The following is a 24,362-nucleotide window of genomic DNA, read 5'->3' on the forward strand; positions in this document are numbered from 1 at the left end:
ACTATCATTGCATTGTACAGAGAAGTACATACTTTTCTCTCACTCGAGCGTGTACACCGCAATAACAAACAAATTGACTGAATCTGGGATGTTGACCCAGATCCATAAATTTATTCGGCCACCAAGCAAAAACCATCCGAAAACGAGTGGGGGAGGGTGGGCCGAGATGGGAACGAAGGAGAGAAGACGAGACGGTTCTCTATCAGGTGACGAGAAATCCAAGAAGTCACAAATCGCAAGACGAGATACGCATTTCTAGTAGGTGCGGTGTGTTTGACTTTCTCGGTAGCGTTTGATCCTATGATTGTGAGAGGGTATGCACAGCACGCAAGTATCGATTGGTAGGGGGCTGGAACCTGAAGAAAAGGTGGCTAAATAAGTGAGCATCATTTATTGAATTACCATGCGATTACAGATACAGATTGATAGGGATAGGAAGTGATTCTTTTCTTGGAGAAGTAGATGGTGATGACGATGAGACAGATCCAGGATGCTTTATGGCACCACCATCCAGCAAACTATACACGATATCATGCTAGGGGATGTATCAGGATTTTTTCTTAGGAAGCGATATGGACACGAAGTTCTTTCTCTTGGAGCAGTATGGTAAATAGGAGATTATGAAGGTGGATGGTTGGTAGTTTGGATTTATTGATCGCTCCTGCGAGAATGCTGGTAATTCATTATGGGTGATGGTAAATGGATGGTCATTTTTCCTGTCAATTCCTCTAGAGTCAGCTGGGGAATTATGAATTATGACTGTAAGAACGCCAAAATATATGCTTCAGCTGTACTACAGTCAGGTCTCCTATTAGACGTTGCCACCCACTTTACGCCCACCGCAATTTATCAGCTGTCTCATAGATGTTGTAATGTTCTAGTAGCTACTAAATATTTTGATTTTTCAGCAAATGATATTAACGACTATTTTACCTCAAACTTTTTGATGATGCTTTATTTGAACCAATAACAGCCAATTTCAATGGTCCTCGGGAAATCTAGGGGGTTGGTGTCAGGCCCTGCAGGCCAGCCGTAAAAAATCAAGCAAAGAATAATCAACGAGAGAATACCAACCGGAACAATCGGCGAAGACCACAGCGACGTAAAGGGACTAGAGATTGGAAGCTCGGTACGTGGAACTGTCAATCTCTCAACTTCATCGGGAGCACACGCATACTCGCCGACGTGCTGTAGGACCGCGGATTCGACATCGTAGCGTTGCAGGAAGTGTGTTGGAAGGGATCAATGGTGTGAACGTTTAGAGGTAACCATACCATCTATCAGAGCTGCGGCAACACACACGAGCTGGTAACAGTATTTATAGTGATGGGTGATATGCAGAGGCGCGTGATCGGGTGGTGGCCGATCAGAGAATGTGCAAGTTGAGGCTCAAAGGCCGGTTCTTCAACTTCAGCATAATAAAAGTGCACAGCCCTCACTCCGGAAGCACTGAAGATGATAAAGACGCATTTTACGCGCAGCTCGAACGCGAGTGCGATCGCTGCCCAAGCCATGACGTCAAACTCATCATAGGAGATCTAAACGCTCAGGTTGGCTAGGAGGGGGAGTTCAGACCGACTATTGGAAAGTTCAGCGCCCACCGGCTGACGAACGAAAACGGCCTACGATTAATTGATTTCGCCGTCTCCAAGAAAATGACCACTCGTAGCACCTACTTCCAGCACAGCTTTCCATACCGATACACCTGGAGATCACCACAACAGACAGAATCACAAATCGACCACGTTCTGATTGATGGACGACACTTCTCCGATATTATCGACGTCAGGACCTATCGTTTCGCCAACATCGACTCTGACCACTATCTGGTGATGGTTAAACTGCGCCCAAAACTCTCCGCCTGTAACAACGTACGGTACCGACGGCCGCCCCGGTATGACCTAGAGTGGCTCAAGCAACCGGATGTCGCGCAGCACACAGCCATCAACAGTTGAGAGCAACGTCAAGTACGTGGGACGGAATCTACAGAATGATTGATTCGACGAGGAATTAAGGCAGATTCTGGAGGAGAAGAATGCAGCGCGGGCGGTCATGCTGCAGCAAGGGACCCAGCAGAACTTAGAGCGTTATTGACGAAAACGGCAACAGCAGAACCGCCTCTTTCGCGAGAAAAAACGCCGCCTGAAGGACGTGCTGCCCGACGGAGTGCGAGGAGATGGAACAGCAGTGCCGGTCTCAAGAAACACGTAAGTTCTATCAGAAGCTCAACGCATCCCGCAACGGCTTCGTGCCGCGAGCCGAGATGTGCAGGGATAAGGATGGGAGCATTTTGACGGACGAGCGTGAAGTGATCGAAAGGTGGAAGCAGCACTTCGACGAACACCTGAATGGCGCTGAGAGCACAGGCAATGAAGGACGGGACAACGGAGGAAATGCCTTCGACAGTACTGCGGAAAATAGAAACCAACCAGCCCCCACTTTGAGGGAGGTTAATAATGCCATTCACCAGCTCAAGAACAATAAAGTTGTTGGTAAGGAAGGTATCGGAGCTGAACTCATAAAGATGGTTCCGGAGAGGTTGGCCATTTGTCTACACCGGCTGATAGGCACAATCTGGGAAACAGAACAGCTACCGGAGGAGTGGAAGGAAGGGGTAATATGCCCCATCTACAAGAAAGGCGACAAGTTGGATTGTGAGAACTTTCGAGCGATCACCATTCTAAATGCGGCCTACAAAGTATTATCCCAGATCATCTTCCGTCGTCTGTCATCTGTAGTAAACAAGTACGTGGGAAGTTATCAAACCGGCTTCGTTGACGGCCGATCGACAACGGACCAGATCTTTACTGTATGGCTAATCCTCCAAAAATGTTGTGAATACTGCTTTGGGACTTGAAAGCATCACATTTTCAACGATTTCAAGACGGTAGAGTAAAGTGGGGCAAAAGTTCGAGTGGGGCAAGAGTTTCTTTTTAAGATTTCTAGCTCAAATCAAATCAAAACTTAGAAATGTCATGGTGGTTCGAATGCTATTCAAGTAAGAGACTCTCACTCCAAATATCATAAAAATCTATTGAGATTTGGAAAAGTTATGGCTATTTGTTGTTTTTCGACGTAAATATTGTAATATTTGGTCAAACTTTCGATGCATGGAACCAAATGAAGATAAAATATTTTTCAATATTTTATGTAAGGGCGTTTCTAGGCCTATCATAAGGATGCTTTGACGTGTATTAATTTTTGCATAAATAGTTGGAATCAATTATTGGTTCATAGTGGGGCAAAAGTTCGACCCATATATAAATCCACGGAAAAAATTTCAAATATCCTGAAATGTACATATTATCTTCAAATTTAGCGAAATTTGTCTGATCGTGCGAAAAATGTTACAAAAAGTTTACATTTCCACTTAGTTTTGCGAAAAACTGCTATTTTTTGGGTGTATTACAATTAACCCTGTTTTGGGCATTTTTTGATGAAAATTTAGTGTGTGTTTTTCGGCAAACATAAGTTTACGGCTGGTATAAAGTATGCCTGGCATAAAAGTATTGATATTTTGTGTTTTAGCCGACGAACTTTTGCCCCACACTAGATTCGAACTTTTGCCCCACCGGTGGCAAAAGTTCGTTTAAGACAATCAATTTTGAAACTGTTATAACTAAAAATGGGTAAATATTTTGACACAAGTTTGTTCAGCAAAATTATAGCCAATATGTTGAAGGTTCGCTGTATGGTATTTATTTTGCTTTATTTGCTATTATTTTCCTGGAAACTTTGATTATACCACTAAGGTCGAACTTTTGCCCCACCTTACTCTATACGATAGTATCGACCGCCTAGAGCTATGGAAAATCATGGACGAGAACAGCTTTCCCGGGAAGCTCACGAGACTGATAAGAGCGACGATGGAAGGTGTGCAAAATTGTGTGAAGGTTTCAGGCGTACATTCCAGTTCGCGGACTACGACAAGGTGATGAACTCTCGTGCCTGTTGTTTAATATTGCGCTAGAAAGTGTTATGTGGAGAGCCGAGCTCAACAGCCGGGGTTTGATTTTTACGAGATCCAATCAATTTGTTTGCTTCACAGATGAAATGGACAATGTCGGCCGAACATTTGAAAAGGTGGCAGACCTGTACACCCGCCAGAAAAGTTGGACTGGTGGTGAATGCGACCAAGAGAGAGATGCGACCACAAACCGAGTATTGTGGCGTGAAATTGTTGACTAAGTATTATCTGTTAAGATGTTAGCCAAACAAATGTAAAAATAATATTCAAATATTGATATTATTTGAAAAAATTAGTCCTTCAGAAACATATGATGTGTTGTCTTTCCTGGTATGCACAAGCCCAAGTAATTCGAGCAGGAAGCACAAAATGTGCTTAATGGACATTTCATCTTCCGAGAATAAACGTATTCGCACGTGTTTGTGATTGCATCCAGCTTCCCCCCATTCGACGACGAAACGTCGATGGAGAATTATATTCACGACATTCGGTTTGTGAGTTGAGCACTAACATCACAGACAGCAGCAGATGCAAGCTCCCGCTGCGTTCTACATGAGTGGCACGTTCCACTCATTATGAGAATGAAATCATACAAGGGTCGCTCTCGGTTGTGATAAGGCTGAGTTAATTTCATTCATCAAAGCTGATGGTGATTGTAGGTGCCTACATATAGTCGAAAATAGATAGATACTGGTGTGGAGTTGTTGACCTAGAGCAGCTGTCGTTCACTTGTAGACGCTGCGTCGACGAGTAGTTTTATGTTGACCTGGACGTAAAACAGAGGGCAATCAGTAACCTTTCATTACGGTTGATAATATTTGAATGAGTCAAGATGCGCTTTGGGCGAAGTTTGGTGATGGTAAGTAACCATTAATCAGAGAAAGTGACCCCGGAGATAGAATGTCATCACTCTTATCAACCTACGATAGAGCTGTTACAATGTCATCATCTCTGAACGACAATACGTTCCAAGTGATCAAACAACGTGATGTCCACTTGAAGGGTGCACCACTTCTGCTCATCTGCCTCAGCATATTCTGAACGCATTCAATTCCCAGTGATCAAATTGAGCTACATGGCCCATTCTGCAAGTACTTGAAACCAATTGAGCTGATTGATGGCCACAGCGACGCTGCCGCAATGGATCAATTACCACATCTCGTTTCGATGGGCAGATCCGCGTCACAGTTTTACACATCTTGGAAGCTACCAGCCAACGCACGCCCTAGAAAATTTCTCGTAACCACGGTCAGCCAACGCTGCTCCGCCACACGATCGAGGCGAGGGGGAGAATATAATTTATGCAAAGAAACCGGCTTCTACCTTTTTCTGTTGTTTTTAGTATGCAAACACAGTACCAAACGCGCACATATAATCACTCCACAGTTATGGATCAACTAAAGATCGTTGTTCAGAACATGATTGAGAATTGTACAAAACAAAATTACCTCCCTGGCACTGCAGAATATGATTGGATTCGGAAATACACATCGAAATTCGCGTTTTTTTTTACAAAAAGGTGTGATTTCTACAGAAATTCCAAACGTTGTCCATTCCCCAGAACTGGAAATGAGATCCATAACTGTGGGGCGACTGTACGACTCGATGTGTTTTGTTTAACCGCGTGTGGCATATGGAATTAATCTAGCGGAGGAGCGGTTGCTGATGGGCGTTAAACCCAGATGGTTTCCCAGAGACTCTGGTGAAGATTTCACTACGTATATCACATATCACGTACCCACATATAAGCATATGAAAGCGAATGAGCAAAGGAAATCGTACCGTTGTGGGTTGATATTCGTCGGTCGGTTGGTCGGTCATGGTGGGTGATATTTGGACAAGGCCATAGGACACTTGAACTTCATCGACCGGGGCAGAAATGAATGTGGTATCTGTTAACGGATACATCGGTCCACTTGAACGTCCAAAGAGAACTATAATCGGCCGATGGTTTTAATTCAAATTGGCAAAATGGTTCTAGTTCGAGACACGAAATGTATCTACGGTTACGATCTTTATTAATGAAATGTTCTTCATAGTTTGTTTAGTTTTATCAAATGTTAATCAATGTGTGCCATTAGTATTTCATAGAAATTTTAAAGTTTCTCAAACATACAGAGAAACTTCAATTCATCAGTTTAAGAAGATGAGATGAGATTAAGAACATTCGCCGGTCACTTCAGAATAAAGGTCAATGAAGGAAAGGGCGAAGAGTTATTGCAGCATTAGCGATACTTATTATTGTGATGAACAATAGAATGCATTGGAAACGATTTCTTGTTCAACATGGGCGTGTGGACGTTCATAAGAGATTGAGAAGCAGCAAGGTGTAGAAATATATGTTGACAAAGAAGGAGAAAGTGTACGGGCCAGGGATTGAACATATGATCATTTGTTTGCAAAGCAGAAGCGAAATCCATCAGACCACCATCGTCATTAAATGATGCATTTGTCTATGCTTGTCCATTACATATTGTTTTCATGAAATTTTATTTTTCATTAATCTTGTTGTTTTCTTTGTCTCTTTACAGGTTAGTTACAACTGTGACAAACATCTACTAAAACTAATGAAATATGTGTAACGATACTCAGTGAAATGTTTGAAAAAGTAAGTATGATAAAACTGTATTTGATATGCTTTCCAAATTAGGTTAATGCTGGCGCTTAGCTTATTTCAAGACTTAAATGTGTAGAGGGCTAAGAAGTCTTTGCAATTGCAAGCTTATTTCATCTCCTAGGCACATTTTGACAAATCCTCAAACACTTCATTTCCTGTTTGTAGGATAAGTTTATAAGTATTTTTCGAAACGAACCTGTGATGATCACGATAAATTGCAGGTGCCGTCCATAAACCATGTTATTATTATTGTTTTCGATTTCCAGTCCTCTTCATCCTCGTAGTCTTTTGTACAATCATGATTCGAAAATGTGTATGGTCCATGGTCTATGGTCATTTTTTGTTGTATAATAAAGCTAACGGTAGAAAGGGCAAAACTAGTATAAATATAGTCGCCTTATTTCTGAAACAAATGCATAGTTTGGTTTTACACTAAACTCTTTTTACTGGATATTAGATAACTCGATATTATGCCAAACCACTCTTACAAGAACTTCATACCTCCCTAACTAGATGTTTTGTAACTCGATGCAATCTTCCAGAGCTTCTTCCGATTTTCTTCCAGGATTCCTTCTATATATTTTCCCTGAGGATTTCACAGCAAAAATTGCACGAGTTTTGCTAAAAATGATCTAATTATTTTTAATTCTAAGCGAAACCTTTACTGAGAACCTGGAGAATCGTAACGGATTCTGTAGTCTTCAGCATTATCAACAGGATACTAGCCGGATACATTGAGATTCTTAGCCTTATCCTGAAGATTGTTAGTAGGATCTAATATTAACCTTAAAGTTACCGGCCCCTGACAAGGCATTTTCAAATAACTGCCAATTCATCAATTTCCATTCGAATTTTTTGAAACCACCCTCAGTTGACTTTAAAAAGGTATTAGTTATTTGTCATAAATGGACAATGCTGAATTCAGAACCATGCCGGAGATATTCCAGAACCCGGGTTCCACAAAGCTGGGGTCACAAGAGTGCCAAATTTTGGGAATTTGATTATTTTTTTTTTAATGCAGTTGAAACATCGAAGTTTTTATGTTGAACATTAGATAATGATCAATTGTCATCATTTAAACAGGATTTGAATAAGTGAACCGTTCCGAGACACCGAGATCGGTTCCGCCAGGACCGCTTTGGGACATTTCAGTTTTTTTTTATCCAAAACATACCGTGCGACGTTTCAATCTTTATGAACTCGGGAGAACATGCCATTAAAAGAAGAATAAACTCGGTACAAACAGATGTGGCCACACCATAGCTCCTGGCCGTTTTATGTCCAAAACATACCGTGCAACATCTCAATCTTCGTGAATTCGAAAGAACATGCAACTAAAAGAAGAATAAACTGAATATCAATAGATTTGGCTACTCCAGGGCACCTGACACAGGCTCTGCTAGGGCTTCTTTGGGGACATTTCCGTTGTTTGTCCAAAATATACCGTGCGACGTCTTAATCTTTATGAATTCGAGGGAAATCGTCAATAAATGAAGAATTAATTCATTATCAACAGATGTGGCCACTCCAATTGTATTGTTCGTTTATGAGAAATAACCTTTTTAAAGTCAACTAAGAGTGGTTTCAAAAAAAAAAGGAATGGAAATTGGCGAAATGGCAGCTATTTGAAAACGCCTGTCGGGGGTCGGTAACGTAAAGGTTAAAAAAATGTGATTTTTGAGACTATGAGTGAAATCTGGGGATTCCTAGAGAGATCCCTCGTGATTCAATGAGATTTTTCAGCAGCATTTCACGGATTTCGAAAAGAGTTCTGGGAAATGTTCCTCAGCATTATCAGCGGCATCTCAGTGACACGCAAATATTTTAAGCAATACTCTGAGAATTGTTATCGGGACTCTATACTATTAACCTTTACAGTACTGGCTGTTGACAACGACGTTTCAAAAATCTGTATCTTCACCATAATTCGCGCAATATTGATAAGATTTTCAGGAAAAATTACTAATAAATTACCTTTTCGATGCATGTATTAAAAAATTAAATTCAGTCACGGTTTTAGACGAATTTATTGTGGTTCAGGTACGAATTTATTGGGATCTAGGATCTAGGATATTTCTGAATTAAAAGGATGGGAAAAAGCAAATGGTAGTTCACGCAACAAGTTGCAGAATGACGATTTTTACAACACGAGTCGTACATTCCAACGAGGCCTACTAAGTTGGATAACTGCGACGAGTGTTGTAAAAACCGAGTAAAGGTAAAAGGTATCAGAGTTCATATCAAGATGCAATCACCATTATTTTTCAGTATGCAGAAATTGTTGTATTATCACTCATTACGCAACTCATAACAGCTGCGTAATGAAAAAGCGTTTCGTAATGGACATTTCCCAACTGAAATCGGTTGCGTAATGAATTTTACGACACTGCTTAATTCAGTATAGAAAAGTAGGCCGTTTCATGACAGATTGGCGTGATGAAAAACAACATACTACGATGATGAATTGCAAAAAAAAAACACAAATTTAAAATCATTGTAAATTGATCTTGACTTGTTTCAGTTTGGAGACTATTGAATACAAATGCAAAGAACGGTCAATTTTTAAAGAAAGTACGCAGGTGAATAATAAGCAACTGCTCATGAAATATTGTCTATTTCATGGCCAATAAAACGCGCCGCCAACTTTTCAACCGACCGACACAAACGTCGCCAGCAAACGAATCAAAGGAAGTGATTTTCCGTTATGTTGGTAAGACTGGTGAAACGTCAAATTCGCAGCGGCTGGTTGGCTGGCGACGATTTTGTCGACGTTTTCATCGGCGACGATTACAAATCGTGCCCGACAAGGTGCAACATTTACAATAATAAGCTGAGAAACAGCCTCTGATCCCGTGGGACGTAATGCCAGAAAAAGAGGAAGTATATGATATGATGTTAATTCACTCTAATGTGAAAAATCATAAAATACGAGCCATCATACAGCAAAACAGGTTAAAAAATCAGTCATTTAGTGCCCTATTGGAACCTACACACCAAAAAAATCTTAGATTTACACGTAACGTTATTTTAGTTTCAATCATGTAAAGCCATCTCTCATGTATTATTCAATGATAAAACCTATAAACACATCTATTATATACAACATTGTTACCAAATTCCTTAATATCGTACGCGAAACGCCTTCTCTCAAAGAATGTTGCTTGCAAAACGACTCGATTTACTTGATTTTCCCGCTGAAAATTCAATCATAAATAATGCACATGGAATGACACGCCGTCGATCCATCCATGTGCATTATTTTTGGCAGAATATTCAACGTGGAATCATGTAAACTGAGCGATCTTGTTTTCAATTTCACTTTCAAGGTGCAAGAAAGCATGCAACATTGGCGAATGTTGGATGCAAGATCATGAAATGTTTCAGTTTCACTCAAGTTTGCAAGCATTCCTGAATGCAATGAGGCGGTTTACATTATTTATCGTTTAATATCAAATGATAATTCGATTCACATGACAATCATGAAAGTTTACGTGCCATGTAAATTTAAGATTTTTTTGCTGTGTAAGATATCCGGTGACCACGTTTCCTAAATTACTACAATAGTTTCCATACTGAAACGGTGATATATTACAGTCGAATTTCGTTTATTGCACTATCTTTCAGTGGGTTACGTTTTAATTGGGCTCTCGTTAGTTGGGCTATAGCCCACCTAAAACAAAGGCAAACATCATTTTCTGACATAAGACATCAAAGTTGGTAGCTCTGTTTTTCTTTTGTTCTATGTTATTTGACAGCTCGAAACTCAGCACGAGTGATGATAGTCTTTCATTAAGTGGGCTACAGGTTTAGTGCAAGGTACGAAACTTGACTGTATATCGAATTGATCAATGTTCCATTGTTTTTTTTTTAATTGCTTGATGAAGTTTCTTGCATTTTTCCCATAATTTTCATTTTTAAATACCCTCTAGGTGCCCCAACAAATTTAGACCTAAATCCGGAACCATCATCGAGTTCACAATTTTTGCATCAAAAATATAACTTATTGTGATGGCGAAGATATAGTATTTTGAATCTTTGATGCCGACATTCAGCACTGTAAAGACTAAAGCGGGCTTTACGATTTCACAACTGGTTGCAGCGCGATTCTGAGGAATTTCCGATAGGGCGTTTATTAGTCGAGTGGTTGGAGTCCGCGCACAGTGGCGCAAGACAGGACAAAACCTCGAAAATTCAAGTTCTCAAAATTAATTGTTATTACTTTTTATAGACTTCTATATCATTCAGTGATGGTTTTCCAGTGATCTGTTTTGTTTTCGATTTTTGACAGCATCGTAAGTGCAGGAAAGTCAGCAAAATTGAACTGCTTGAGATTCATCAACTATGATTGACCTATCAAACTTCAAACAGCTGTATTTCAACGAATTAATAATCGATTAAAGCTCAATAGGTTTTATTTAAACCTTTGATCTGACTATAATCATATAATTTTTAACACATTGAGTTATTTGTAACGAAGAGTGTTTATCGCAATCTTTCTCCAAAATTTTGATATATTTTCAAAGCTTCGTCCGTTTTATGTCAAGTGTTTCGGGAAAATGAGTTACTCACTATGAAGCAGCAAATCATCCATACTTTCTGAGGTGCATCAGTTTTCCTTGCCCTAGAGGTGAAAATTCCATTTTCATTTTTCATTATAATTTATCTATTTCATCATTCAAATCATTATCATGTGAAAATTTTACTAAATTTGCTAAAAGGAACTTAAATATGTATTTCTAGTTCAGGTTCATGCACAAATTTCTGAATTGCAACCTATATTTTTTTTTTGTAATAATAGCCTTTTTATTCGATTGGATGAAAAAAAAAAATTGGGCAAATTTCACTAGAAAATCGAATTTTCAATTTGACAGTTATTTCCAACGGGATGATATCAGGTATCCAAGGTTGTTGATAGATTACGATTATCAAGCGATTTTGGACGTATTTAAGGTTTTGTCCGACATTTGTATGAAGGCTCGCCACTGCGCCGTGAATACAAAGTCATGCTGAAGGTGTCTGGGTTCGATTCCCGGTTGATCCACGATCTTTTCGTAATTGCCTTGACTTCCCTGGTCATAGGGTATCATCGTACCTGCTCACACGATATACGAATGCGAAAATGGCAAGTTTGGCAACGAAAGCTCTTTCTTAATCACTGTGGAAGTGCTCATAAGAACACTTAGCTGAGAAACAGAGTCTGAATTATTAGAAGCCAAAGAAATAGTTCCAACTTTTTTAATCACAATGAAAGTTTTAAAAATTTAAGATTCTCATTTTTCATTGGCTTGAAATCTAAATTATTTTAGGCTGTTCTGTAGTGTGCGGTATGTTTAACCTATTGTTTTGGATCTGAGAGCTTCAGTTTTATTTTCTAAGAGTTTCGTTTGATTTTCTTGTACCGTTTTGTCTCAAATTCCGAACACTCTGTTTTTGTATGGCGATTCGGTTGAAATGTTTCGCTGAAATATGTCATCAAATAACAAGGAAATGGCAGTCATTTGCAATTCAGTTTTAACGTTTCACAATCTATTTTATACCTCGGGAGTAGTGATGATTCTTTAGTTCGAGACCACACACCAAAAAAATCTTAGATTTACACGTAACGTTATATTAGCCTCAATCATGCAAAGCCATTTCTCATGTATTATTCAATGATTAAACCTATAAACACATCTATTATATACAACATTGTTACCAAACTCCTTAATATTGAACGCGAAACGTCTTCTCTCGAAGAATGTTGCATGCAAAACGGCACGGTTTACATGATTTTCACGCTGAAAATTCAATCATAAATAATGCACATGGAATGACAAGCCGTCGATCCATCCATGTGCATTATTTTTGACAAAATTTTCAGCGTAGAATCATGTAAACCGAGAATTCTTGTTTGCAATTTCACTTTCAAGATGCAAGAAAGCATGCAACATTGGCGAATGTTGGATGGAAGATCATGAAATGTTTCAGTTTCACTCCAGTTTGCAAGCATTATTGAATGCAATGAGACAGTTTACATTAATTATCGTTGAATGTTCAATTGCAACTCGTTTTACATGATTATCATAAAAAATTACGTGCCATGTAAATTTGAGAATTTTTTGCTGTGCAGTACAACTAGCTTAGATAAATTTATTTGCGAAATTATTCATTTGAATACGCTTTATTCGTGCTGTTCGGAATTTGAATCAAGGTGTTCGGAATATGAGACAGAATGAACACACACACCAAAAAAATCTTATTTTTACACGTAACGTTAATTTAGTTTCAATCATGTAAAGCCATCTCTCATGTATTATTCACACACCAAAAAAACTTAGATTTACACGTAACGTTATTTTAGTTTCAATCATGTAAAGCCATCTCTCATGTATTATTCAATGATAAAACCTATAAACACATCTATTATATACAACATTGTTACCAAATTCCTTAATATTGAACGCGAAACGCCTTCTCTCAAAGAATGTTGCTTGCAAAACGGCTCGATTTACATGATTTTCCCGCTGAAAATTCAATCATAAATAATGCACATGGAATGACACGCCGTCGATCCATCCATGTGCATTATTTTTGGCAGAATATTCAACGTGGAATCATGTAAACTGAGCGATCTTGTTTTCAATTTCACTTTCAAGATGCAAGAAATCATGCAACATTGGCGAATGTTGGATGCAAGATCATGAAATGTTTCAGTTTCACTCAAGTTTGCAAGCATTCCTGAATGCAATGAGGCAGTTTACATTATTTATCGTTTAATGTAAAATGATAATTCGATTCACATGACAATCATGAAAGTTTACGTGACATGTAAATTTAAGATTTTTTTGCTGTGCAATGATAAACCTATAAACACATCTATCATATACACTAAGGTTTTTTTTTGCACGGTCCTCCGTGCCGTGCAAAAAAAATCCGTGCAAAAAAAACCGTGCTAATTCTGGAATTTGTGTTAAAATAAACCGTGGTAATTCTAGAATCCGTGGAAAAAGTACCGTGTTAATTCTGAAATCCGTGTGAATAGGAAAAAAAGCCGTGTTAATTCCGAAATCCGTGTAAATAAGTAAAAAAACCGTGTTATTTCCGAATTTTGTGCAAAAAAAGTACCGTGTCAATTCGGAAAGGCGTGTAAAAACGCCGTGTAAAAATAAAGCGTGCAAAAAAAACCGTGTAAAAAAAGACTTAAGTGTACAACATTTTACCAAATTCATTAATATTGAACGCGAGACGCCTTCTCTCAAAGAATGTTGCTTGCGAAACGGCTCGATTTACATGATTTTCACGCTGAAAATTCAATCATAAATAATGCACATGGAAAGTCACGCCGTAGATCCATCCATGTGCATTATTTTTGGCAGAATATTCAACGTGGAATCATGTAAACTGAGCGATCTTGTTTTCAATTCTACTCTCAAGATGCAAGAAAGCATGCAACAATGGCGAATGTTGAAGGCAAGATCATGAAATGTTTTTGTTTCACTCAAGTTTGCAAGCATTCCTGAATGCAATGAGGCAGTTTACATTATTTATTGTGTAATATCAAATGATAATTCGATTCACATGACAATCATGAAAGTTTACGTTCCATGTAAATTTAAGATTTTTTTGCTGTGCAGTGTTCGGCATTTGAATCTAAATGTTGTCCCATACTTTTACGTAGAAATAATACTAAATAGGTTAAAATTAACCATTTTATCAGCATACCCAACAGTTAACAGTTACGCTTTGCGGAGAAATTAAAATTGGATCACTGCGGTGAACATTTTTCTTGAATTTTAAAGAGCAAATTAGCCGAAACATCTAACAATAATTTGATATATTTTAAATAAGTTAGGGGAAAGGGTGATAAAATGAACACCTTAAGGAAATCATCTTGTTTCTGATAGAAAAACGAAGAATTTCTATAGTTCTATCCCACTACATTAAAAACAGGGATATTATCTATAGCAGCAACACGAATTCAGACTAAAATAGTTGAATTTTCACAAAGTTTTGTCGCTAGCAAAAAACGATGTAAATGTTCATTTTACCTGCACTATTTCGGTTTTCATTGCATAACCGAAAATATATCTATTAATAATTGTAACCCATTCCAAAAGAATTCTAAAGGTATCAAATTTGACATCATATCATAACGATAATCATCTCACTGAAAAACCTCAAGTCTTCCGAGCTAAAAGTTACGTCAGTTCTAATTTTCAAACGTGGTTTTCTTAAATCTTAGTTTTCGTTGATATTTTCACTTCAATTGACCTAAGTATCAACTTGAACACTCTGATTTATGCTATAAATTTATTGAAATTTGTTTTTTCTCGATATAAGGCAAGGTGTTCATTATACCACCCCTGTTCATTTCCCCTATATTGAATTACAATTGAGGGGCCCAAATTAAGTGAAAGTGACATTTTGATTGATTTTGAGTTAGGTGTACTGAAAATTTTGTACTGTTTTCAAGATTTCCAACAGTACCCCTCATTCATAAGTTTGGCCCTGTCTTTGGAGATCATAACAGAATAATGGAATTAAGCGTCTTTAGCTCAACATTGAGTGGAATAAACGTCAAGGTACGGTTTCCAAGAGATCCAGTTAGTTTATTTGCTTTGCGAAATTAAAATAGAACCAAATAGATAATTGTCAGCCATAATGGGTAGTATCCACTTCGTAAGTACCATGCAAAAGGATAGGACAAGTATTGGCCAGGGAATGCTTCAGCTGTACAATTTACTTGAGCTGTATCCAGTTGGCAATTAGAGCGAATGTCCGTAACGTTTCATAACGCTTGCCGTGCTAATCCAATGGGGCTGTCATTTTGTCGCGCGGAAAAATGGTCCGTTTGATTATTCCGCACGGAAAATTGTGACAGTTCGCTCATACTGGATCAGCTGTCAAAATTACTTTGGTAATTAGCAGAAAACTGTACTTGACCGCTCTACTTTGGATGTCGATACTCAGCCTTAGGCAACTTGAATCAACAGAACAACCAAATCTGCTTTAACAAACCCTCTGGACGTTATCACCAACCTTGATTTATCAAATTGAATTTTCATCGGTTCGGTTCCATTTGACTAATTAGATAAACGAAATAATTGTGCACGTAAACAAGCCGACTGGCAAAATTGATTAACACTATTTCTCACTGCTTGCGGTACATCCTACATATCACGTGCTCAACGACGTGTGCTCCGGTGGTGAACACAGTTTCAATCAGAACATACATCCTCTATTTCACACGATCCCACCGCGGCATCCATCCGCCCATTGGCCAGTATCCATACTGCTGTCTAGTGCCCATCCATCACAGTCATTTATAATGCAGGGCAGGGAAATTCATATTTCTTCCGCTCGTTTTCCGCCGTGTAGCAGTCTACATAAGTACGGAGAAGTGCACTTAGGTCCTTATCGCTGCCAGCCGTCCCCATGATGTAACATTAATGATGCTCTGGATTAAATTGAAACGTCAATAATTGATGAAAATCATGAAAATAGATAGACCATTGGCACCGGCCGTACCGGATGGGAAGTATATTCCCATCAATAACTATTTGCCGGTGCCACTTGCAGACCGACGCTTTTGTCTAGCAAGCTCGACTCATCTCGGTTCCGCCGCTGTATAAACTACTTGGCTTCGAATGGGGAAGTGGAGCTTTGGGGACTGACGTCACGCGATAGACGACGTGATTACATTAGTAGCCACACCAGCAGTCTGGGGAACTGTCGTTGAACTCCCTTCCTAATAGCAGGGCTGGTGGCAGGTCTCGTTTTAGGGGCTTGGTGTCTATTTTGATGCGAGGCTCCAAAAAGTCTCTATTTTTGACGGAAACTTCCAAGTATCTATTTATACTAAAATAGTCTTTAAAGTCACTTTCTTTTCGTTTTCTGATTGCAGTGAAACCACTCAAGACACTTAGCCGCTACCACCCATGCAATAGCGGAGCGTTTATCGCCACACGTTTGTTATCTACTAGGCAGCCATCTCAGCCGGAAAGTGAGAAAAGTTAATTCCATTCTCGGACCGTTTGACTTCTTTTTCTTGTTTCTTCGGACGGTTTCTTCATTCGTTCGTTTAAGCCTGCTCCATGCAAAACCATGAGACTGACAGAGGTGTGTAATTTTTTTTTGATAACTTCGAGAAGTAGCAGTTAAGGTTGTTCTAGGGATCGATATCCACTGAGGCTGGAATGTTTGTTATTTTCTCCGGCGATAATTGGTGTGTTTATTGTGCCCGATTTGTTCAATTCCTACAGTGGTAATTATCAGCAGCAGAAGTATAGTAAAGGTTCTACTCATTGCTCACAGTTGAGATTGTGGCAATCTATGTTTCAGCTGCTGACCAGTGGCGAATCAGCGTCATTCAGCAGTGTTCAGATGATGAACATTAATTGGTATAAATTGCATCACCACTTGAATATAGCTCTCCGGAGGAAAACTGCATCACGGTACAATGCGACTTTCGAAGCTGACGCTATAATATGATTGATTCACACCACATTTGAGAAGTACAATTTATTCCACTTGAGTTATCTTCCATTATATGTCTGCTTCGCAGCTTATTGTTCTAAATAAGAGCACAGTTCGTAGTTTCTTCGTCTAAGTTGCCATTTTTGCATTCGTAAGCCATGTGGCAGAAACGTTATTGATGTGATATGATACTTGATGCCTAGGGGAGTCAAACAAATTTCTAGCCCGGAGTGATCTTAAACCGCTCCGGGAATCTAACGCATGTGCCTTCAGCATGACTTTCAATTTAGCTTTAAGAATGTTTTAGGTACAACTTTCCTCGGATTGATTTGAAGTTCAAACTTTGAACGTTCCAAAATAATTACGATTTCAGTATTCAATTCCAAATCGCTTCCAAAGAAATTACTCGGTATCAGAATTGAACAAAATCCGTGAGATTTTTTTTAGCCGCATTCGTAGCAATCAGTATCTATTAGTCCAATACTGGTTCTTATTTCGATAAAGTTTCTAAGAGAGTAATCTAAAGTAAACATCATTCGACTCACCATTTCATATTGATAATATGCTAGATAAGTTTTTGAGTTCGTACTCTTAACTCTTCATGACTCGGTATTCAAATAATCATCGACACCATCGAATTGGGAAATGTTTCATTTGAAATGTTTCAAAATTACCTGTTCAAAAATTTCCACTTCGAAGGATCACAAATAGCCGTGGTGGTAGACACACTGCAATTCAGCGAGGCCGTGCTGATAATTGTAGGTTCGAATCCCGCTGTTCAAATATATTTTCGGATTGGAGATTATTTCGGCTTTCAAAGGCAAAAAGTATTTTCGTGTTTGCCACACGACAAAAAAATGCATGAATAGTCAATTGGCAGAGAAATCAGGATTATCTGTCAAAACTACTTTGGTAATTTGGAAAAATTGCACTTGAGCGCTGTATCTTTCAAGCTCGTATTACGCTTAATCATAGTTTCGAGATATCGATAAACGTTTCGAGATTCACTTAAACATAGTACGTGGCGATACGGTTATATAAATCACGTCTTCATGATTTCAAATCATGGTGTATTTTTTAGATATATCAATACGAACTATTTATATAATGAGTGAGTATTTATCTCGATTTTGGACACCGCTTTCTATCCGGATAAGTGCACCAGAATATCCTTTGGAAGTTCCCAAATATATGTCGATATGTGGAGTAGGTTTCCTGAAAATTACTTTAAAATACGGTACTTCCATTAGGAATTTATTCAGAATATTCCGCAGTATCTAGTCTGAAAATCTAAAACTTTCTGTTCGGAATAATGCGAGAATTCAATTACAAATACCTTTAAAAATTACTACATCAATGGCTAAGGAAAATTCTTCCAACGCTTTCTACTTTGCTTTCATCAAATGTATTTTCAAGAAAATTTAATGGATTATTATCGCTTGAAGTTTAATTCTGGATTTTTTCTAAATTTCTCCAGGAACAGTTCAGCAATATATGCATAAGAATATGAGCTTTCTTAAGAAGTTTTGTGCGACACGCAAATGCATAAATAGTCAATTGACAAAGAAATTAGGATTAGCTGCCAAAATTACTATGGTAATTAGAAGAAATTTTACTTGAGCACTTTACTTTTCAAGTCCGTATTACGCTTAATCATGGTTTCGAGATATCTACAAAAAGAGCCACGTCTTCATGATTTCGATTCTTGGTGTATTTTCAAAACATAAAAACATACATTTTTGATATCAAGAGCGAGTCTTGATCTTGATGTGTAAGTGCACCAATACTTCTTCCAACATGAATTGTATAATTAACCTTTATTCAATCGGACACGAATGCACCACACTGGTGTAAAGTGTCGATAATAAACAAATCAAATCACTTCTTCCTGGAATTCTCCAAAACCTTAAACGTTTTGCCAAAAACTCCTAAGTACTGGATGAAATATCTCCCAAAAAACCAGCTATTTCACAATTTTTTCATAAAATCTTTTGTAACTCGCGGATTTTTTATCATGCCAGTAGAGTTTTAACACCTATACCCCCAATGCCTAATAAGCGAGAAAAATGGGTTTTATCATCGCTCTCTCTTTGGGGCTCTCCTTCGCTGCTGTTGAGTATCCAGCTTGTTACAACTTGCGAAACATTGCCGATCATGTACCGACACAGATGCGATGTTTTTCTTCGAATGTTTTGATCGTGCTTTGAAATCATTTGAGAACGAATTCTGCAATGTGTCATGAAGTATGGGTTCGATTCCCGCTTCAGTCCGGATAACTTTTGTTCAGCAACGTGTGCCGATTGTGCCACCTGGCGTTGCATGCTAGTCCGTCGTTTAATTTGGTGCTCCCTTCATAGCGCAAATCGTCCACTGGAAGCATTAACGCGTAGGTGTAATTTCTAATGTTCTCACCCTCATTCTTGTTTACGGCGGATCCAACTTTCGATCGAATCCTATTCGTACGAATCCATGGCCCACTTGATTTTGCTGGCGTAAACGGGAATGCAAAACAGTTTTCGATCGAAAGAACGTACGAACGCAAACAAGAATATGGGTGATATGATCGATGATAAAACCTACATACGCGTCTATTATATCCAACATTGCTAGCAAAACCCTAAATATTGGACTTTTTTTCAAAGAATGTTGGAAGCAAAACGGCTCGCCTTACATAATTTTACGCTAAAAAATCTATCATAAATAATGATCATGAAATGACCGAGCATTGAGCATTATATTCAGCGTATGATCGTGTAAACCGAGCGTACTCGTTAGCAATTCTACTATCAAAATTCTTGCAACATTGACGAATGTCATGAAATGATTCAGTTTCACTCAAGATTGCAAAATTTCCTGAATGCAATGAGGCAGTTTACATTATTTATCGTTGATTATTTAGTTATAACTTGTTTTACATGGCAATCATTTAAGATTTTTTTTTTGCTGTGTAATTTCACTAGAAATTTTTCCAGAAATTTTCACAATTTCATGCCTGAAAATTTGTAACTTCCTATTCCTGTTACTACATCAGTTGCTAACTGTAACCCTGCCAACGTTTTCTTTAATTGCTTCCATCAAAAATATTTTCAGGAAATTTTAATCATGGAACACTTAAGAATTTGACTTTTGTGATTTCCCTAGAAATTTTGTGGAAATTCCTCTAGAAATTCTTCCAGTATTTATTTACAATTGTTTGATTCATGGGCGAAGTGAAGTATGATGGTTTAATATGATTTTTTTATATCTGAAATAGCGTTTTATTCACAAGGTTCAAGAATAGCGCTGTTTGCTATTTCAATATGCGTTGGACACGGAGATATAATGCTTGTACAAAAACATGTTAGGAAGCACTCCTAAGCAACAACATTGTTTAACCATCTTCAACAATTGCTTTTCATTCTGGACTTATGATCTCGGAATTGTTATCATTTTTTTTTTTTTTTGAGTAGTACCGTAAAACGGAAATTTTGAAAGTTTCTTGGAAGAATATATCGGCATTCTGTTTTAAGAACTTTCCTTTTGTATTTTTAAAACAAATTCTGGTATCTTAGTTATCGATTGCAGTTGAATGAACAAGCAACGAATTATTTTGAACGCACCTATAATTTTTCATATAATCGATAATCGATTTCCGCTTTTGAGGTAACTTTGATATTGGTATGTGTAAACATGGAAATCAACAACCAAATTTCTGTTTGACATCAATGCAATCGGAACTGGATTAAAGAATGTGGTGGAAGGTCATTTGACATAAAGTCGTTTGGCATAATGGCCGTTTGGCATAATGAGTCTGAAACCAAGAATTTCTTAAGATGACATTCGTTTTTACGTTTCTATTGAATCTTTCAGATGACACCAGGCTTGTTTTGGGGCCAATTGATACAAAATGACACTTTATTCAACAATCATATGTTCTTCAATAAACTTAAGCATATTAGGAAAGTTATTGTCAATAGTATTCTATTATTTATCCAGAAATTACGCTTCTTTTAAATATTAATTCTTCTTTTGAGTTTCGCTATTGGAATGAGTTTTTGCACTGAAGATTTGGATATATTTAGCACAAATTTACCCTTCTTTCAAACATTTTTTTTCTTCTAAATATGATGTTACTATAATTATAAGTATGTAGACTGTTGATTACAAAATTTAAATAAATTTCACCTTCTTTTATACATAGGCTGTAGAGATGGTCGGGTCTCGGGTTTTCAAACCCGAAACCCGACCCGAACCCGAACCCGACGGGTTCGGGTCGGGTTCGGGTTTGAAAATTTTTATTTTTTCGGGTTCGGGTTCGGGTCGGGTTTGAAGGGTAAAAAAATATCGGGTACGGGTCGGGTTCGGGCTTGAAAAAAGTCGGGTTTAGCCGGGTTTGGGTCGGGTTTGTGGATAATTGTTCACAAAGTAACAACCGGAAAGCTTCCCTATGCATCAGAAACGATGAATTTATCATCTTTTCGAACTCGGGTTCTATTCAGGTTTTTCTTACAAAACTTTTTCGGGTTTCGGGTCGGGTTCGGGTTTGAACAGCGAAATTTTTTCGGGTTCGGGTCGGGTCCGGGTTTGCTTTTAAATTTTTGTCTCGGGTTCGGGTCGGGTCCGGGTTTGAAGGAATAAAATAAGTCGGGTACGGGTCGGGTTCGGGTTTGAAAAATGTGAAACCCGACCATCTCTAATAGGCTGTTCTTTAGAGCTATATTTTTTAGATATGTTTTTGTTTCCAAGTGACAAAAGGGCGGCAATCGATAACATTGATCTGTTCAAGTTGTTGGCGAAAAGATAAATTGATTACTGCAGTTAAGGTACAGTGGGGTAAGTGGATCATTAGTCCATATTAAGCTTAAATATTTGAATATGTTGAATGTTTTTGCACCATTGCTTTGTTTAAGGTTATATTCTTACGTCCACACTAATACTATTGCAAAACTGGTACTACCAGCACACTAACACAAGCAAACTTTTGAGCCACAAAAATTGATTTATTTTAAAATTGTTTTCTATCAATCAAAAATCCATTGTATCTTTGTCTTAAATCGAATACTATTAGTGTTTTCAACACATGATGAGCATTTCAGTTCTAATTGAATGAATCACAATGAAAAATATGTGATTTTAACAAATAAATACAAATATATTGGACAAGGTACACTTACTCCTAGTTTTTAATGGGGTGGGGTAAGTGGATCAAGTATTATTATCATTTATTGGCACACTGTTTACGAAAATTTTAATAAGTTTTAATATCCGCAAATGTTGTTTTCCTTTAACTTTTTTCATTCCTAGCTTAAATTTGTCAAATTGACTATGAAAAATTTGAATCAATCCACCTAACAGTTTATTTTTTATCTTTCTGGTATAAAACATATAAAAGAATGAATATTGCAAAATTTAAACAAAAGTTTACGTGGTTTATCTAAGCTGAGTTGCAGAATGCCTAATGTCGCACCTTATTTGACCATATAAATTGTTCTAGACATATGATACAATTATATTTATCAATAGAATAAAAAGATTTTAGTTTTTTAATCAAAAATAAATGTAACTAATGTTTTTAAACAATGACTGTTTTTCGAAAACATCGTTTGAAATAATCCTGCAATACTTCTGTATAACATATGTGTATAAATGGATGAATTTCCTCCAAATTATTCTACCTACAATGTTTTTTTCTTCGATTTAGTGTTAACTAATGTATAGATATATTAAATACTATTTTGATAAAATAAAGATATTATTTTAATTTTTAAACTATCAAAATGTAATGTTACTAGCACTACTAACAAGAACGAAAGTAATATCATTCATTCTATACATAATTATGCCATACTAGTTTTGAGAATAGATTTTTTTATTTGGTGATCCACTTACCCCACCATGGTGGGGCAAGTGGATCATTTGGTGCAAATTTTCAAGTCGCTCATACTCAATACATAACAATCAGAAAAATCGAAACAAACAACTGATTTAAAGCACATTAGTCCCTCATTTGTTATCCACAGAAAAAAGTTTGAATTACATTATTCACGTTAGCTGTACATAACAATGAAGTTGACAATTGATTTTTCTGTATCCACTTACCCCACGGTACCTTACTTCGATGGGTTGTGCTACTTTTCCCCGAATTTCGTTTCCCCGAACGCCAGTTCCTCGAATGCCAGTTACCTGAATATCCCATTTTCCCGATTAGCCCACTTCCCCGAAAAGTTTTTGGCACTCATAATTGTCGTAACTTTATACATTTCAGAGTGGTGAACGAACTAACCATCTAATATGCACCCTTCTTTATGTAATTGGCGGTTCTTTCGAGTTTTACTGTCCTCCGTATTTTTGCCAACATGTCTATAGCCGAGAATGCCAGAATGCCTCCTTCTTTTGATTGCCTATCGTTCTTTCTTGTTCACTATCCAGCCACCAGGGAACTGGCATTCGGGGAACTGGCATTCGGAGAACCGATGATTCTGAACGCATTTTTTATGTCTTTTAACTTTAGTATGCCGTAATATTTTTTGGCGTCCAATCCTCTATTGGTTTAATCATAAATTTTGCCTTCTTTTAAAAATAGGCTGTTCTTTATATTTATACTGTTTTAAATTTCATTATTCATTAAAGCTAGCCATTAAACATTTTAATATTTAGATGTTTTATCAATTCTTGCAAGACGTGCTGTTAGACCCTTTATCAATAACTGCGAACTTTCTTTGCCAATTTAATATTTTCAAATATGTATATCGCAACAGCTCAAATATATTCTATGCTCTGGGGTGTAGAGAACATTATTATTTCTAAGAGATCTTCCACCAGACATGTCACTAAATTTATTTGGTTATGCTCTCTAATGTCACAACATTTTTTGACATTCATAGCTTGAAAAATATCTGAACGAACACCACGCTCATTGAGAACCTTCCAAAAATGTTTGCTATAGGCTCGGCGGTGTTGATCTCGGTTAAAGCTTCAAAAATGCCAATATTAATTCTAAGTAAATCAAGTACCAAACGTCTTTTATGCCAAACGACTTTATGCCAAACGGGGTACAATCAAGATTCTTAAAAGAGATTGTGGATCAGATTTGATGAGCTACAGTACAAAATTTATAGTAAAATCACTTACAAAAGTGTTTCAAGTTGAAACAAACACTATAAAAAAATGTATAAAATTATATTTTTGTTTGGATATTGATTGATTCTCATGTTACGACATAGAAATCAACATAAGCAAATCGTTCTTGGACATTGGAATGAGAATATTTTGAACAAAATCGAATGAATTACGTAGCATATACAGGGCGTTGCACCACTAGGCGTTCAACGTTTTACAGAAATA

At 37.6% G+C, this 24,362-nt stretch overlaps 1 protein-coding gene across 4 annotated transcripts in view; it reads left to right on the forward strand.

The window, feature by feature from the left end:
• LOC5570078 (FERM, RhoGEF and pleckstrin domain-containing protein 2) overlaps nt 1-24,362 on the forward strand; it is a 201,335-nt gene that overhangs the window by 17,647 nt on the left and 159,326 nt on the right. For 2 of the 4 annotated variants that reach the window (XM_021849776.1, XM_021849775.1), the window contains exon 2: nt 6,499-6,575. The exons of the other annotated variants lie outside the window; for them this stretch is intronic. The gene's annotated coding sequence lies outside the window, so the exon portion shown is untranslated. The remainder of the gene's footprint in view (nt 1-6,498; nt 6,576-24,362) is intronic. 4 annotated transcript variants of the gene reach the window in all.

The sequence above is a fragment of the Aedes aegypti genome, chromosome 3 (assembly GCF_002204515.2).
Source record: "Aedes aegypti strain LVP_AGWG chromosome 3, AaegL5.0 Primary Assembly, whole genome shotgun sequence".
NCBI lineage: Eukaryota > Metazoa > Arthropoda > Insecta > Diptera > Culicidae > Aedes > Aedes aegypti.